The following is a 17,570-nucleotide window of genomic DNA, read 5'->3' on the forward strand; positions in this document are numbered from 1 at the left end:
TGGACTGTAGCCCTCGACGCTCTTCTGTCCATGGGATTCTCCAGGCAAGAATACTGGAGTGGGTTGCCATTTCCTTCTCCAGAGGATCTTCCCCACACAGAAATTGAACTTGGGTCTCCTGCATTGCAGGCAGATTCTTTACTGACTGACCTATGAGGTAAGGCAAAAATCAATGTATCACAACTTCATAATACTTATCCAACCAATTCAACACTTTCCTGGATCTAGTCCTCTCCCCCACCTGCACACTACTTGTTTCCACTTCATTTAGTTGATCTGTGTCCCTACTTCTTTCTCCGTCTCCCTTTCTCTTCCCCTCTGCTCTCCAGCTGTCCTCCTCTCTACTTCTTCCCTGACTCCCATCTGGCCTCTCACTGCCATCTGTTCCCTCTAAAATGCTTCTAATCCAACCTCCCTGATGATCCTAAATCTCCATGAATTTCTGCCTTTCTTCCTCCATCTCTGCCCTCCCTTCCTCCCAACTCTCTGGCACTCCCAAGTGGATATGCTTCCTTTCACCTTGCTTGCTTTCTCAGCTCCTCCAATTACTGGATGTGAGTCAAAGTCGCTCAGTCCTGTGACTCTTGCGACCCCATGGCTGTAGTCCATGGAATTCTCCAGGTCAGAATACTGGAGTGGGTAGCTGTTCCCTTATCCAGGGGATCTTCCCAACCCAGGGATTGAACCCAGGTCTCCCGCATTGCCAGCGGGTTCTTTAGTAGCTGAGCCACGAGGGAAGCCCGATCACTACGGGTCCCCTTTCTCTCCCAGCAGGATATTGCTCTGTAAGCCATGGTTCCAACTCTTGTATCCCCTTTGCGGGCTCTCTGTGTGAACTGCCTCTCCACTGTCGCCTTCTTTGGGACCCCTGATTCCCAGCCCCTCTACCTGAAGGCTATAGAAAGGGCCGGCAGAGGATCAGATGGTTAGATAGCATCCCTGGGCTCAATGATTATACAGTGGAAGTGAGAAATAGGTTTAAGGGACTAGATCTGACAGATAGAGTGCCTGATGAACTATGGACGCAGGTTTGTGATATTGTACAGGAGACAGGGATCAAGACCATCCCCATGGAAAAGAAATGCAAAAAAGCAAAATGGCTGTCTGGGGAGGCCTTACAAATAGCTGTGAAAAGAAGAGAAGTGAAAAGCAAAGGAGAAAAGGAAAGATGTAAGCATCTGAATGCAGAGTTCCAAAGAATAGCAAGAAGAGATAAGAAAGCCTTCCTCAGCAATCAATGCAAAAAAAATAGAGGAAAACAATAGAATGGGAAAGACTAGAGATCTCTTCAAGAAAATTAGAGATACCAAGGGAACATTTCATGCAAAGATGGGCTCGATAAAGGACAGAAATGGTATGGACCTAAAAGAAGCAGAAGATATTAAGAAGAGGTGGCAAGAATACACAGAAGAACTATACAAAAAAGATCTTCACGACCAAGATAATCACTCATCTAGAGCCAGACATCTTGGAATGTGAAGTCAAGTCGGCCTTAGAAAGCATCACTACGAACAAAGCTAGTGGAGGTGATGGAATTCCAGTTGAGCTATTTTAAATCCTGGAAGATGATGCTGTGAAAGTGCTGCACTCAATATGCCAGCAAATTTGGAAAACTCAGCAGTGGCCACAGGACTGGAAAAGGTCAGTTTTCATTCCAATCCCTAAGAAAGGCAATGCCAAAGAATGCTCAAACTACCACACAATTGCACTCATTTCACATGCTAGTAAAGTAATGCTCAAAATTCTCCAAGCCAGGCTTCAGCAATGCGTGAACCGTGAACTTCCTGATGTTCAAGCTGGTTTTAGAAAAGGCAGAGGAACCAGAGGTCAAATTGCCAACATCTGCTGGATCACTGAAAACGCAAGAGAGTTCCAGAAAAACATCTATTTCTGCTTTATTGACTATACCAAAGCCTTTGACTCTGTGGATCACAATTAACTGTGGAAAATTCTGAGAGAGATGGGAATACCAGACCACCTGATCTGCCTCTTGAGAAATCTGTATGTAGGTCAGGAAGCAACAGTTAGAACTGGACATGGAACAACAGACTGGTTCCAAATAGTACGTTAAGGCTGTATATCGTCACCCTGCTTATTTAACTTCTATGCAGAGTACATCATGAGAAACGCTGGGCTGGAAGAAGCACAAGCTGGAATCAAGATTGCTGGGAGAAATATAACCTCAGATATGCAGATGACACCACCCTTATGGCAGAAAGTGAAGAGGAACTAAAAAGCCTCTTGATGAAAGTGAAAGTGGAGAGTGAAAAAGTTGGCTTAAAGCTCAACATTCAGAAAACGAAGATCATGGCATCCGGTCCCATCACTTCATGGGAAATAGATGGGGAAACAGTGCAAACAGTGTCAGAATTTATTTTGGGGGGGGCTCCAAAATCACTGCAGATGGTGACTGCAGCCATGAAATTAAAAGATGCTTACTCCTTGGAAGAAAAGTTATGACCAACCTATGATCAACCTAGATAGCATATTCAAAAGCAGAGACATTACTTTGCCAACAAAGTTTTGTCCAGTCAAGGCTATGGTTTTTCCTGTGGTCATGTATGGATGTGAGAGTTGGACTGTGAAGAAGGCTGAGCGCCGAAGAATTGATGCTTTTGAACTGTGGTGTTGGAGAAGACTCTTGAGAGTTCCTTGGACTGCAAGGAGATCCAACCAGTCCATTCTGAAGGAGATCAGCCCTGGGATTTCTTTGGAAGGAATGATGCTGAAGCTGAAACTCCAGTACTTTGGCCACCTCTTGTGAAGAGTTGACTCATTGGAAAAGACTCTGATGCTGGGAGGGATTGGGGGCAGGAAGAGAAGGGGACGACAGAGGATGAGATGGCTGGATGGCATCACTGACTCGATGGACCTGGGTCCGAGTGAACACCGGGAGTTGGTGATGGACAGGGAGGCCTGGCGTGCTGCGATTCATGGGTTCGCAAAGAGTCGGACACGACTGAGCGACTGAACTGAACTGAACTGGACTCAATGAACATGAATTTGAGCAAACTCTGAGAGATATAGGGGTCGCAAAGACTCGGACTGAACAACACCTTCCTATTTTGCTCACCTTTAACTCTCTGGAGATCCTGCTTTTTTCTAAACTTCTGTCCTTGCCTACCCGCAACCTTCAAGAATTCCTCTTTCTTGTTTCCGTCTCTTTGCAAGTTCCTCACCAATTCTCTTGTCATCGATTCTTCCTCAGGCTTTTTTCAGTTTTCTATTTCTCTCGCAGTCAATGTCTTTGCTTCTCATGACACCCCACCCCACCCCACCCTACCCCACTATTTACTGGAATGGCGGCTGAATAAGAAGCCCTCCTCCTGCAAGAGCCAAATTTCAGCTGGTGGAATTTGGGATGGAAGAACCACGGGGGTCAAGTGGTTGGCCCAGGTCACCTACCCCAACACAGGATCAGGGGAAAGGTCATTATGAAGACAACGCCCGAGAAGATATGGACGCTGAGACGGAGTGGGTCTCAGGAGCGGGGCGCGCTCCCCAGAATCCCAGGACCTGGGAGGGGACGTGGCTTCCAGGGGCCGAGAAGGCGAGGCTGAGGACTGAGGAGCATAAATACCCACCTCGTGGAAGAGAATTTTATGCGGTGCAGGAAGTGCAGAGGGTAAATGGTTTTAAGACTGGAAGGAGGTGCGAAACGCAGCGTTTCCAAGTTCTAAAAGCAGGAACGGGCTTTAGTGCAGACTACACCAAAAGGGAGGCACCCCTTCACCGCTCACGGAGACGTCTGAATTTGCTGGGGTTGGTGGGGCGGGCGCGGGGATTTAGAATCAGCAGAGAGCCTCAGACCCGGGGTACCAAGGGAAGCCAAATGAGAGCGGCACGTGCGACTAATAGAGAAACTCACGCCGCGCTGCTGAGACAGCTGCACCGCCGACTCTCCGCTTCCGGATGTGGGAAGCTGCGCGGACCGGCAGTGAAATGGTGGGGGCGGCCTGAGGAAGCGGAGACAAGCTGTCGTGGAGGGAAGGAAGTCGGGTCTGCCCTGCACCTTGGGAAGGTGAGGCGGGCGGGGCCGAACAATTCAATAGTGTAATCTCTGAGGAAGCTCGCGACTGCAGGAAATTAAAAGACATCTGCTTCCTGGAAGTTAAAAAGCAAAGGCATCACACTGACAACAAAGGTCCCTATATTCAAAATAACGTAATGTTAGTAGCTCAGTCGTGTCCGACTCTTTGCGACCCCATGGAGTCAGACTCCTCTGTCCGCCAGGCTCCTCTGTACCGGGAATTCTCCAGGCAAGAATACTGGAGTGGGTGGCTATTTCCTTCTCCAGGGGATCTTCCTGACCTACGTATCAAACCATGTCTCCTGCAATGCAGGCACATTCTTTACTATCTGAGCCAGGGAAGCTCAGATATAATATAAGTGCTATGGAAATAGTTGAGATGAGTGGCAAATTCAAGTTGTGTTTTTTGGAATATCATGGAATTTTTTCGCCAAATATTTTCCATGCTTTGATTGAATCCATGGATATGCATATACAAAGGGTCGACTGTATTTTCTTCTCTCCAAATATCAAATTCCTAGCAAATATGTAATATCATATACAGTTTCAAATTAAATTCATGGGTTTTTTTATTTTGCTTTAACCTGCCACGTAACATACTGCCGTTGAGTCTTGGATGTGGCATCTAACCAAAAACAGCTGCATATGGTAACCCTCTGTATGAGGGGTGTAAATAGGTAAGAAGATATTTTTGTGGACAATTTTTAAAACAAGATAAATGGCATTATCAACATTATTCACGACTTAAATACTATGTATACATTACAGATCATCTCCATTTCAACAATTATGTAAGGGGAACGCTAGAAAATAAAAATTTTATAATGTTCTTATGCAGTGCTTAAGCAACTGAATGTTTTATCTGAAGAGCCTATGATATAAAAATTAGAATCAAAGTTTTGCTTTTTGAATGCTGGTCCATAAAGAAGGCTGAACATAGAAGAATTCATGTTTTTGGACTGTGGTGCTGAAGAAGACTCTCGAGAGTCCCTTGGACAGCAAGGCAAGTCCTCTAGGACCATCAATCTCTTGGGGCTGCTTTGAGGAAGGCAGGAAGAACTCCATCTTGAGGCCTGCCAGCCATCTTAAGAAAACAGGTGAACTGGGCTTGAACTTTGCCCAAGAATGAGGAAACCATCCTTAAAGTAAAACCGGGTCTCCTTGGAGACCTCTCTCCCCACAGATGGCAAAGACTGGAGTTAAGGTCAGGCTGCCCTGGTTAGATTAACAATGAAGATATCCCCCTTGAAGTATAATTACTGTTCCCCTTTAACCTTGTTTGTTCTCCCTACACCTACAGGTTGTAAGACTAAATAATATACATCAAAAAAAGTTGCGAACATGTAAACACTCACTTAGTGAGGGGTATAAAACCGAGTCTCTCAAAAATGTCGGGGTCCTTGTTTGGAACGGATTCCCCTGGGACGTGCTGGGGTAATAAAAGGTACTCCACTGTCTTGAGTGTCTTCCGAGGTGTGCTTTGTGACTCTGGATTCTCATTTTTCCATAACAAATCCTAAAGGAAATCAACCCTGAATATTCACTGGAAGGACTGATGCTGAATCTGAAGCTGCAATACTTTGGCTACCTGATGTGTAGAGCCGACTCATTGAAAAAGACCCTGATGCTGGGAAAGATGGAAGGCAGGCGGAAAAGAGGATGGGATTGTTGGATGTCATCACGGACTTGATGGACAGGAGTTTGAGCAAGTTCCGGAGATGGTGAAGGGCAGGGAACCCTGCCTGCTGCAGCCCATAGGCTTGCCAAGAGTCCGACAGGACTGAGTGACTTAACAACGACCCACTCCAGTATTCTTGCCTGGGAAATCCCATGGACACAGGAGCCTGGTGGGCTACAGTCCCTGGGGATCTCAAAGAGATCTGACTGAGCACTGCGACCATTTTATATTTCTCTTTGATTCTAATGTTCATACAAGTAACCAGCATCACTGAAAATAATCTCCTAAAATGAAGTCTTTGTAGTCAGTTTACTACCATGTTCATGTAAAACAGAAAAGGACAGTAATATGCCTCCCTAACACTCGAGAAAGAACTTCAGGTCAAGCACCAGTCCCAAAGCTGATATTCTCAACTAGTTCCTGAACACGTGATTTGATACTTATAAAATTATCAAGTACCACGTCATAATTAAAATGACTTTTTCCTTATAAATTACTACGTATTTCGTGCACTGTATGTGTTACCTCAGGATCTTACATCGAGAGGAAATTAGACTCTGGGCCTCTCACAGCCAACAGCTGAATTTATTTGGGCTAGAGGAAGGGGTCGGGGAATAGGGAGGTGTGAAGTGACTGGAGACTACAGATAGGGAGAAGAGGGGACCCCACAGGCGCAGCTTAACAACAAAACCAAAAACAAGTACCTGACGTTTCCAATGGTCGACTGCGTCTACCAAGTCTCAGCTTCCGGAATTGGCTGTAGAATCGCTTGCGTCGAAGCGAGGATGCGCGACTCCTCAGCCATTGGTATCAGAAGAATGCCACAGAGAAGGTGGGGGGGGAGGCGGGGGTAGGACACGCCCTGCGCCTCGCCTGGGCGTGTGAGGGGCAGAGCCAGCGGGCCGAGCAACGCCAAGAGGACCCCTGCTGTGTTCTTCCTTTTGGTTCCCAGGTATCTTGTCAGGGTTTAGAAGTACATGAGGGTCTTTCCCCTCTTGTGTTGCATCATTGATTCCTCATAACTGTAACAGTTTTAAAGTAAAAACTTAAAATTCCGTGGGATAATTGCATTGGAGAGTAAGGTTTCCTCTTAACAGGATTCCTGCTGATGAGGCTGAAGCAGTTCAGTATGGGAACTGAAACCTGGTGTGGTGCCCGGGCTGGTGGTGGGTAGGGGTTGATGTGGGGTGGCGGCTGGACCCAGAAATATTCCTGCAATTAGAATTAATTTAAGCAGTTAAAATAAACAAGAACTGGCTTTGTGTAGGGATGACAAGCTGAAATGTGAAACACACAGCTCTTAGTAACACCTCATAGTAACACCTGTAAGGAGAAAAATATCTTGACATTCCACTTCTTCAAAGATCAAGCTTATTAGTCACTGCAGCAGCCCAACGACAATGCACCCTGGGGGGAATGCAGGCTGGAGCAAAACGGGTACCATTCTGAGCTTCCGACATAGTAGCCTTGGGAAATCAGTAACAGCCCCTTGGGCCCATCGTCCTCCTCAGGAAGTCCAGTTAAGTGTAGGGGGGGGGGTCTCTCCTGGTTTTCAGATCTCCCAGTTATGGGGTGATGACCCCAAATTTTATTTTGCAGGGTATTAACGGTTAAAAGACACAGGAGTATCCTGGTTGAAAGATACTGGGATTTGCTCAGTTGAAAGCCACTCAGTGACAATTCCCTGGTGGTCCAGTGATAAAGAATCCGCCTGCCAATGCATGGGACACAGATTTGATCCCTGGTCTGGGAGGATACCATGTGCCTTGGAGCGACTAAGCCCAAGCAACACAAGTACTGAGCCTGTGTTCTAAAGCTTGTGCTCTGCAACAAGAGTAGCTATAGCAGTGAGAAACCAGCACAGCAATTAAGAGTAGTTCCTGCTTGCTGCAACTAGAGAAAGCCCACGTGCAGTTCTCTCCGCTGCACAGAGAAAGGCTCAGCACAGCGGAAAGAAAAAAAGACACTGAGTGATCTGGACTGACCAAAACAAGGAGATTCAGAATGCCAGTCTCCAACCAAACACCAGCCACTTTTATATATTTTATGTACAGAATGTATAGCCCCTGCTCTCCGAAAGGAGAGAAAAGCCAGGAGCACAGTGAAGACCCAGCACGGCCAAAAATAAATTTTAAAAGTTATTAAAGAGAGAGAAAAAATTTCCTGTAATGAGAAGTGCATTCTTCTTTATAGAAACTGTTTCTGTTCCATACTTATGATGCTTATGATGACATAGCTTCAAATACTTTTGAGAAAAACTTGTTTACATCATAATATGTCATATACATATAACATCATAAGTGAATACTTCCTCAACATAATGGAATGTCAAAAATTACTAGATCACTTGACAGTAATTAGGCAGTTTTAGATTTTATTTAAAAATTATATATTCTCTCTTTTCTTTGTTGTTTCTAAAACCTCCGTCAGATGTGGACAACAGAGCAGAGTACAAAATAACATCTTGAGAAGACATTACAATTTAGTTTCACCAAAATTATCACCAACTTTGCACTATTTATAAATATTTCTATGTGTATTAACTGACTAAACTCAAGTCCTAAAGGAACTTTCTTCATGTTTATAGGGCAGCTACTATATTCCCTGTCATTGTCTTCTGTGCATTTTCACATTACAAAAGTCTCAAAATAACCCACCTACTTATGTATTTGTTAGTGTAAGGCAGAGAAGAAATGTAAATTAAACTTTAAATCTCAGTCACAACATGTGGACAGAAAAAATAACGCTAAGGAAAAACTTGAAAAAACAAAAGAAATAGGGTAGCATGATTTTAGAGAATCGCATTGAAACATGCATATTACCATATGTAAAATAGATAGCCAGTGGGAGTTTGATATATGACTGGGCATCCAGAGCCACTGCTCTGTGACAACTTGAAGGGATAGGGTGGGGAAGGAGGGAGGGGACACATGAATGCCTATGGCCGATTCATGTTGAGGTATGGCAAAACCCATCACAATATTAAAAAAAAAAAAAAAAAACTCAAGAAAAAGGAAATTCTACTACAGCTGACAATGAACTATGGAGCATATTTATTATTTCTATAATGTTACATCAACATTTTAATATGCTTTGGAAAACTGGACTTCTATTTAGTATTAATATTAAATATTTCTAAACATTACTGTTCATTAGGCTAGTGTAAAAATGTCTTAAGCAACAGATAGTAAATAGAAATTTTTCTGTTTAGTAAAACAGATAAATAGTAATTTACTACCATCTTCAACAACCATATAGAACAATGGAACATATCTGTACAGCAGGAAAAGGAATGTAACAAATTCATAGCATGAGTAAACATTCAGTGTTTTGTTAAACAGTCTCACTGTGGTTTCTCCATGTTTGACAACTGATACCTTTAGACTTTAAACCAACTGCTTCGTATGCTGCCTATCTGGGCAGGCTGAGAAATTCCCATCAGGTTGGAAGTCTATAGTGCTCCAACTAGAAAGCTTCATCAGTTAACAAACCTTCTCATAACATATCATCTGTGCCAGTATCCAAACTAAACTTTGGGTTTGGTTCATTCTTCTGCTTTCGGTGACTTCAAAGTAACAAGAACAAAAATGTTGAGGATTGAATGTATGAAATTTCTAGTTTATCAAACAAACAAAAAAATGCCACCATGTAGTCTGCATTCTCAATGATATCTGGGACTTCCCTGGTGACTCAGGGATAAGGAATCGGCCTGCCAATGGAGGAGACGAGGGGTCAATGCCTGGTCCAGGAAATTCCCACATGCTGTGGAGCCACTGAGCCCCTGAGCCACAACTGTTCAGCCAATAATAAATAAATAATCACAAATAAATTATTTCAGAATTCTCCAAGGTCAAAAAGAGATACCACTTTTAACCTTAGTTCTGAAGTTTATTTCCTAATAGTTTACATGTTTATTTTTCTATTTTCACTTCATGTAAATCAGGCGCATACTAATGGTTTTATTTGGCAACAAAAGAGGACATAGGGAAATATCATACAGGAACATTCATAAACAGGGGAGTAGGTTTTAGGGGGCCAGAGTCTATAAAAGCTCCATGCAAATTATTAGTATATAATCCCCAAATTAACTATTCTTTGATTTCACCATGAAAAGAAACTCTAATAGATTCTTTCAACCTTGAGAGCCTTTGGGGCATTCCTAGGTTCTGTTATGAAGAACTGAAATCGGATAAAACTGTGTTATTTGAAGCAAAATGATTGTTGTGAATAAAGAAATATTGATTATACGAATGCAGTGCTGCTGCTGCTGCTAAGTCGTTTCAGTCGTGTCCGACTCTGTGCGACCCCATAGACAGAAGCCCACCAGACTCCCCCGTCCTTGGGATTCTCCAGGGAAGAACACTGGAGTGGGTTGCCATTTCCTTCTCCAATGCAGGAAAGTAAAAAGTGAAAGTGAAGTCACTCAGTCATGTCTGACTTTTAGCAACCCCATGGACTGCAGCCTACCAGACTCCTCTGTCCATGGGATTTTCCGGGCAAGAGTAATGGAGTGGGGTGCCATTACCTTCTCCGATACAAATGCAGTAACTCCTTCAAAATACTGATTTTTCACAGGACATTCCTGGTGGGCACAGGAATTCCAGGTTAAGAATCTGCCTTGCAACAAAGGGGACTCAATCCTTGTTCAATCCTTGGTTGGGGATGTAAGATCCCACATTCAGCAGAGCAACTAAGCCCAGGTACCGCAAAGACAGAGCCGGCATACTCCAGAGCCCCCCTGCCAGGATAGATCTCGTGACCCACAACTAAGGCCCATTGGAGTCAAATAAATATTTTAAAAAATATACTGATTCTGCTTCCTTTGGGTATAAAATCAGAAGTGAGACTCTGAGATCCTATGCATGTTCTCTTTTTAATATTTGAGGAACCTCCGTACTATTTTCCATGTACTATTTACATTGCCACCAACCACTCACAAGAGTTCCTGTTTATCTGTATTGTGTAAGTATGTGGCACATGCACGTGATTTGGAAAGACATGGAGAGAACCCCACTGCACTGGCAGCAAGAAATAGCAGCTGCATCATCTCCAGAATAAGCCTTTGTACTACAGGTTGCTATGGAGCTGATGGTCCTCGGAGTGTACGAATAATCCTTCCTTGTGCCCGTGAGCTAAGTCACTTCAGTCATGTCTGGCTCTTTGCGACGCTATGGACTGTAGTCCACCAGACTCCTCTGCCCGTGGAGTAGGTTGCCATGCCCTCCTCCCGACTCAGGGATCAAACCCATGTCTCTTACGTCTCCTGCATTGGCAGGTGATTCTTTATCACTAGCACCACCTGGGGAGCCCGAGCTTTCCTTACATCCTGAGATTTAATGGCCCCTCCCTAATGAAATCCCTCTGCCATCAAAGTTTAGCACCATTTTCCTTCTAGGTTGAAAGACCTTTATGAAATTTCATTTGGTTCAACACACTCTCCACACATTCAGTAATAATCCATCCATCGTGCTGTGCAATCCCCAGAAAGATGCCAAGGCTTAACAACTCATGCATTTATGATGGAATAATACACATGAAGGCGCCCGAGCAGCAAACCGGATTCAAGACAGCTTCTTATCAGTCACAGTGACCTCTGCTGCTGCTGCTGCTAAATCGCTTCAATCGTGTCCGACTCTGTGCGACCCCATAGACGGCAGCCCACCAGGCTCCCCCGTCCCTGGGATTCTCCAGGCAAGAACACTGGAGTGGGTTTCCATTTCCTTCTCCAATGCATGCATGCATGCCAAGTCGCTTCAGATGTGTCCGACTCTTCGAGACCCCATGGACTGCAGCCTACCAGGCTCCTCTGTCCATGGGATTTTCCAGGCAAGAGTACTGGAGTAGGGTGCCATTGCTTTCTCCCACAGTGACCTCAGCCAGCCCAAAAACTGTCATCTCCAAACTCTAATAATAAAAAGAAGATGTGTAGGCTGATGCACATGTCCTAGTGAGACTTCAACAACTTCCAAAGATACACTCCAAGGTCTTTTTTCCCTTCCAAATCCATCAGAAACCTTCTTCATTACAATTCAAAATAACAGAAAATACTAAAAGTAACCAACAATATCATCTCCGGGATTTTACCAACAGTTATTTTAAGCTATAGTGATTCTTGCCCTTCCAAAAGACATCACAAAATCCACTCCATGTCAATGCTGTGGGGAAACTTCTGGATCCCACCTCCAGGACCAATGCACCCATCCCTCCCTGTGGGCTCAGCTCAGGTCTTGATTCTAACACACTGCAGGGTAACAGTCCTCTTCCCAATTCCACTTCCTTCCTTCCTCCACAGGTGTGATCATGACCTTCCCAATCAACCAACGCAGACAAACCTCAGTCACACTATCTGTGTCCCAAGGAAACTGAGCTAAGACACTATGGCATGCCCACCCTTCCAGGCAACCCACAATTAGCCATGAGCCCACATCCAGGTCCTCCAGTCAAAACTGAGACCACCCTTGTCAACAGTTCCACACAACGTGATCCCACAACTGTTGCAGGGAAGAGCCAATTCTGATTCCAAGTTGGAACGGTTTCTTTGCCTTGCTTCTCACTGCTGTGGTTATTGTAATCATCCATAATGGCTGGCCTCAGAGGACCCTACCTCTTGGCCTGACTGTTAAACTAAAGTGCCTTTGTTGAACTCACAGGGAGATACTCTGACCTCCCAACATGTGAATGGCAGCAGGAAAGAAGAGATGAACACAGAAGGCTGGCTGTCCCCGAGATGTACTGCAAGACTGATGGCCCTTTTTACCTTACTTCCCCACTGCCTCTCCCTCTCGACCCTCCCTTCTGACTTTATTTCCTCACTGCTTCTTTCTCTAGTTTCAGAAAAGAATCTGGCATCCAGACACCAACAAGATGGCTATTTTGAGATATTAGTTAGCCATCTTTTTGGTCGGCTGGTTTTCAAAATGAAGTCCCATTGTTTGCCTCAAGAAGTCGTCTCCCCGAAGCACTGGCCTCTCTCACAGAACGAGCTTGAACTGGGTCACACCACTATGCTTGCAAAACACGCATACACCATTCATAGGGCTCATCCAGAGGCCGAAACCTGCCTCCTCTCACAACTCTCCTAGACCCCTGATAGCTTCCTCTCCACTTTCCCACATGTTTTCACCACTTTTCTGTGCTCTGTTGAGCAACAGGGCTAAACAGTAGAGACCACTGGGCCTGCGCAACACACAGAAAACACACAAGCCACAAATGCAAGGGCACTGGGCACTCAGTATGGAGACCAAGAAACTGGCCCTCCTGGGAAAACATGCCAGGAACTGGGATATCACAAAGTTTTAAAGGTCCTTGAGATTTGGCTCGATTGAGCTCAGTGAAGAAGTCACAGAGAAAGGCCCCAATCTCACTGCCGCCTGTTGTCCTTGACTGACCTAACTGGAAGATACCCCAGCTCTTTAAGGAAGCGGGGCCTCCTTCATAGCCCCTTAGATTCCAAAGCTTCTGGCCACTCTAACCTGAGTAAAATCAGTATCCCCCACTCTGAGTAGATAAACCGCTGAGAGCAGTGAGTTTCCCCACTACAGCCCTCATTATGAAGTCTCCCATTAACAGGATTACCAATCCTCACAGGCTTCCATTCTTAAGATCTAATTATCCAATCAGCCCACATGTTGCACACCAAGACCTGAGCCTATTAATAACCCTGACTACATCCCACGCAGCTGCGTACAGCACTCATGTCACTGGCTTCACAATTCTAGGACAACCTCCCTTCTCTGATTAATTTTAATTAATGAAGACAACCCACTCCTACTCAACTCTATCAAAGGTCTGTTAGCTAGAAGCATTTTCAACCAGTTTTTTTTTTATCTCTGACAATATTCCACCAACAACATTCCCACAAATAACCAGGCCTCATTACTTGAAGCTAACTGCTGCTCCTTGTCCACCTGCCCCACATAATCATAGGTTTAGTGTAGCACTGACAGTCAACCTTGATGCACAAAATCTAAAACTATCCCTCAAATGTCTTCAGATTCTCCGATCTCTTAAGATATTTTCCCACTATTATACACCCCTTTCCACTGCACTTGTCAGCAGTCCATAATTCAGCATTATCCACACTGGGTCTCACTGACTGGAAAACTACCAACCAAAACTCACTCCTTTAATTCAAATAAAACACTAGTATCAGACCAAAGAGGCTTCCCAGGTGGCTCAGTGGTAAAGAATCCTCCTGCCAATGAAGGAGATGCAAGAGATGGGGGTTTTACCCCTAAGTCAGAAGATCCCCAGGATTAGGAAATGGCAACCCACTCCAGTATTCTTGCCTGGGAAATCCCGTGGACACAGGAGCCTGGCGGGCTACACTGTATGGGGTCTCAAAGAGTCGGAAATGTCTGAGGATAGAGACCATTTTATATTTTTCTTTGATTCTGGAGCTCATACCAGTAACCAGCATCACTGAAAATAATCTCCTAAAGTGAAGAGTCTCTGTAGTCAATTTATTACCCTGGTCATATAAACCAGGAAAGGACTGCCTCCTTAACACTCGAGAAAGAACTCCAGCGCCACCACCAGTTGCAAAGATGAAATTCTAAGCTAGCTCCTGAACAAGTGTTTTGGTATATTTACAAAATTATCAAGTGCCATGTCTCAATTATAATGACTTTCCCCCTATAAATTACTATATATTTCGTGCACGATATATGTTACCTCATGATTTTACACTGAAAGGAAATTAGACCACGGGCCTCTCAAGGTAACAACTGAATTTACTTGGGGAGGAAAGGCTGGGGGATTAGGAAGGTCCGAAGTGACCCGAGACCACAGATACAGAGTAGAGGGAACCCTACGGGCGGAGCTTAACAAGACTAAAAAGCAAAAACCAGTATTCCCGGGGAGCCCCACCTACCAACTCTCGGCTTCAGGAATTGCTGTAAACTCACATCCTTCTAGTGGAGACACCAGAGACTCCCAAGCGTTAGGTTCCAGAGGAAAGAGACAACGAGCGGGCGGACGTGCGGGGCGGGGCCGAGCGGGGCCGAGCGGGGCCGAGCGCGGCCGAGCGGGGCCGAGCGGGGCCGAGCGGGGCCGAGCGGGGCCGAGCGGGGCCGAGCGGGGCCGAGCGGGGCCGAGCGCGGCCGAGCGCGGCCGAGCGGGGCCGAGCGCGGCCGAGCGCGGCCGAGCGCGGCCGAGCGGGGCCGAGCGGGGCCGAGCGCGGCCGAGCGGGGCCGAGCGGGGCCGAGCGGGGCCGAGCGCGGCCGAGCGGGGCCGAGCGGGGCCGAGCGGGGCCGAGCGGGGCCGAGCGCGGCCGAGCGGGGCCGAGCGCGGCCGAGCGCGGCCGAGCGGGGCCGTCCCTCACGTCTCCTATTGCACCATTGATTGCTCATTGGTTCAACTGTAACACTTTTAATAAAACCTTAAAATTCGGTGGGATAATCACAATGGAAAGAAAGGTTTTGGCATAACATTTGGAGTCCTGCATGTCCGACGACAGAGGATGAGATGGTTGGATGGGATCACCGACACAATGAGTTTGAGTAAACTCTGGGAGTTGGTGATGGACAGGGAGGGCTGGCCTGCTGCAGTCCATGGGGTCACAAAGAGTCGGACATGACTGAGCGACTGAACCAAACTGTACTTAGAGTCCTGCTGTTGAGGCGGAAGTGATTCAGAGGCCTGGGAACTGAAACCTGGTCTGGTGGCCAGGTTGGGGTTGGGTGGGGGTTGATGTGGGGTGCTGGTGGGGTGGGGCTGGATGTGGGGTGCTGGCTGGACCCAGGAATATTCCTGCAATTAGAATTTAAGCAGTTTAAGTAAACAAGAACTGGCTTTATGTAGGGATGACAAGCTAGAATGTGAAACACACAACTCTTAGAAAGGGCTACTTCATACTAACACTTCTAAGGAGAAAAATGTCTTGACATTCCACTTCTTCAAGGATCAAGCTTATTAGTCACTGCAGTGACCCAGCGAAAGTGCACCCTGAGGGCAAAGCAGGATTGAGAAAAGCAGGCACCATACTGTGCTTTGGACATTCTGGCCTTGGTATTTCAGGAAGGGTCTCTTGGGTCCACCCACCTCTTCAGCAAGTACAGAGAAGTTTGGGGGAGTCTGTCCTGGTTTTCAGATCTCCTGGCTTTCAGGTTATTGATTGATGACCCCAATATTGTTTGGCAGTGTTTTAACATACATAGCGCCCAGTTAAAAGACACTGAGTTGAACTTCCCTGGTGGTCCAGTGGTAAATAATCTACCTGCCAGTGCATAGGACCCGGGTTTGATCCCTGGTCTGGGAGGATACCACGTGCCTTGGAGCAACTAAGCCCGTGCAACACAAGTACTGAGCCTCTGCTCTAAAGCCTGTGCTCTCCAACAAGAGTAGCCACAGTAATGAGAAGCCTGCACACAAGAAACTAGAAAGTCGCTTCTCCTTGCTACAACTAGAGAAAGCCCACAGGCAGCAAAAAGAGGCTCAGCACAGCCAAAAAAAAAAAAAAAAAAAAGACTGAGTCCTCTGGACTGACCAAAAGAAGCATCAAAACGCCAGTCTCCAACCATACCCCAGCCAAGTTTCTGTGGAGAATTCATAGCCCGATTGCTGCAAAAAGAGAAAGAATCCAGCACAATGAAGACTTAGCATAGCCAAAAATAAATTTTAAAGATTATTAAAGAGAGAAAAAACTTTTAATGAGGAATGAACTCTTCTTTATAAAAGTCTCTGTTCCATGCTTATGATGACAAAGCTTCAAATACTTATATAAGAAAAACTTGTTTACATCATAATATATAATACTTAAGTCAGTACTTCAATGTAATGGAATTTCAGATTACTATATGATCACTTCACGGTAATTAGGCAATTTACTTCTTGCTGAAAAATTGTAATATATTTTCTCTCATTTCTTTGTTGTCTGTTTCTTAAAGATCTGTCTGTTGTGGACAACAAAGCACATTGTAAAATATAAAGTCTTAAGAAGACATTAGAATTTATTTTCACCAAAATTATCAACTTGGCACTATTTATGAATATTTCTATGTGTATTTCTATGTGTAGCAACTCAGGTGCTAAAGGAACTGTCTTTCTTTACATTTACAGGGCACCTACTATGTTCCCTGTCATTGTCTACATGCATTTTAATGTTACAAAAGTCTCAGAATAACTCATTGACTTATGTATTTGTTAGTGTAAGGCAGGAAAAAAATGTAAATTAAACATTAAATCTGGGTCGTAACATATGGATAGAAAGAGTAATGCTAAGGAAAAACTATTGAAAAAAAAAACAAAAGAAATAGGATGGCAGGATTTAAGAGATTAGCCCTGAAACATATATAGTACCATATGTAAAAGAGCCAGTGGGAGTTTGATGTAAGAGCGAGTGCTCTCGGATAATCTGCAGGAATACGGTGGTGAGAGAGGTGGGTTCAGGAGGGAGGGGACATATGTACACCTATGGCCTATTCATGATGATGTACAGCAAAAACCATCACAATATTGAAAAAAAAAAAAATTAAGTGATGGTGAGTTAGGCCTGAACACAGAATCAAAGCTTTCCCACACCTAACACATTTGTGTAGTTTTCCTCCAGTTTGAATTTTCTGAGGGTCAAAAAGTTGATATATTTTACCACATTCTCTACATGTCTAAGTTTTCACTGCCGTATGGATTCTCAGATGATCTGCAACGTCATTCCTTGTGACTGAAGGGTTTGCCACATAATAACATTTATGTGGTTTCTCTCCTGTATGAACTGCCTAATGTGCAGTTAATGCTGAACATGCACTAGAAACTGCCACATTCATTTCACTTGTATGTTTTCTATGCAGTATGAATTCTCTGAATTATAAGGCCTGAGCACTGACTAAAGGCTTTGCCACACTCACGACATTTGCACTAAAATGT

At 45.0% G+C, this 17,570-nt stretch overlaps 1 protein-coding gene across 1 annotated transcript in view; it reads right to left on the reverse strand.

Moving 5' to 3' along the window:
• Positions 1-14,204, reverse strand: part of LOC102410721 (zinc finger protein 665) — a 38,612-nt gene extending 24,408 nt beyond the window's left edge. Inside the window, exons 1-2 of the mRNA XM_045163302.1 lie at positions 13,181-14,204; positions 6,413-6,920 (exon numbers count right to left, since the gene is read on the reverse strand). The gene's annotated coding sequence lies outside the window, so the exon portion shown is untranslated. The remainder of the gene's footprint in view (positions 1-6,412; positions 6,921-13,180) is intronic.
• Positions 14,205-17,570: the final 3,366 nt, after the last annotated feature.

Source organism: Bubalus bubalis, chromosome 18, assembly GCF_019923935.1.
Source record: "Bubalus bubalis isolate 160015118507 breed Murrah chromosome 18, NDDB_SH_1, whole genome shotgun sequence".
NCBI lineage: Eukaryota > Metazoa > Chordata > Mammalia > Artiodactyla > Bovidae > Bubalus > Bubalus bubalis.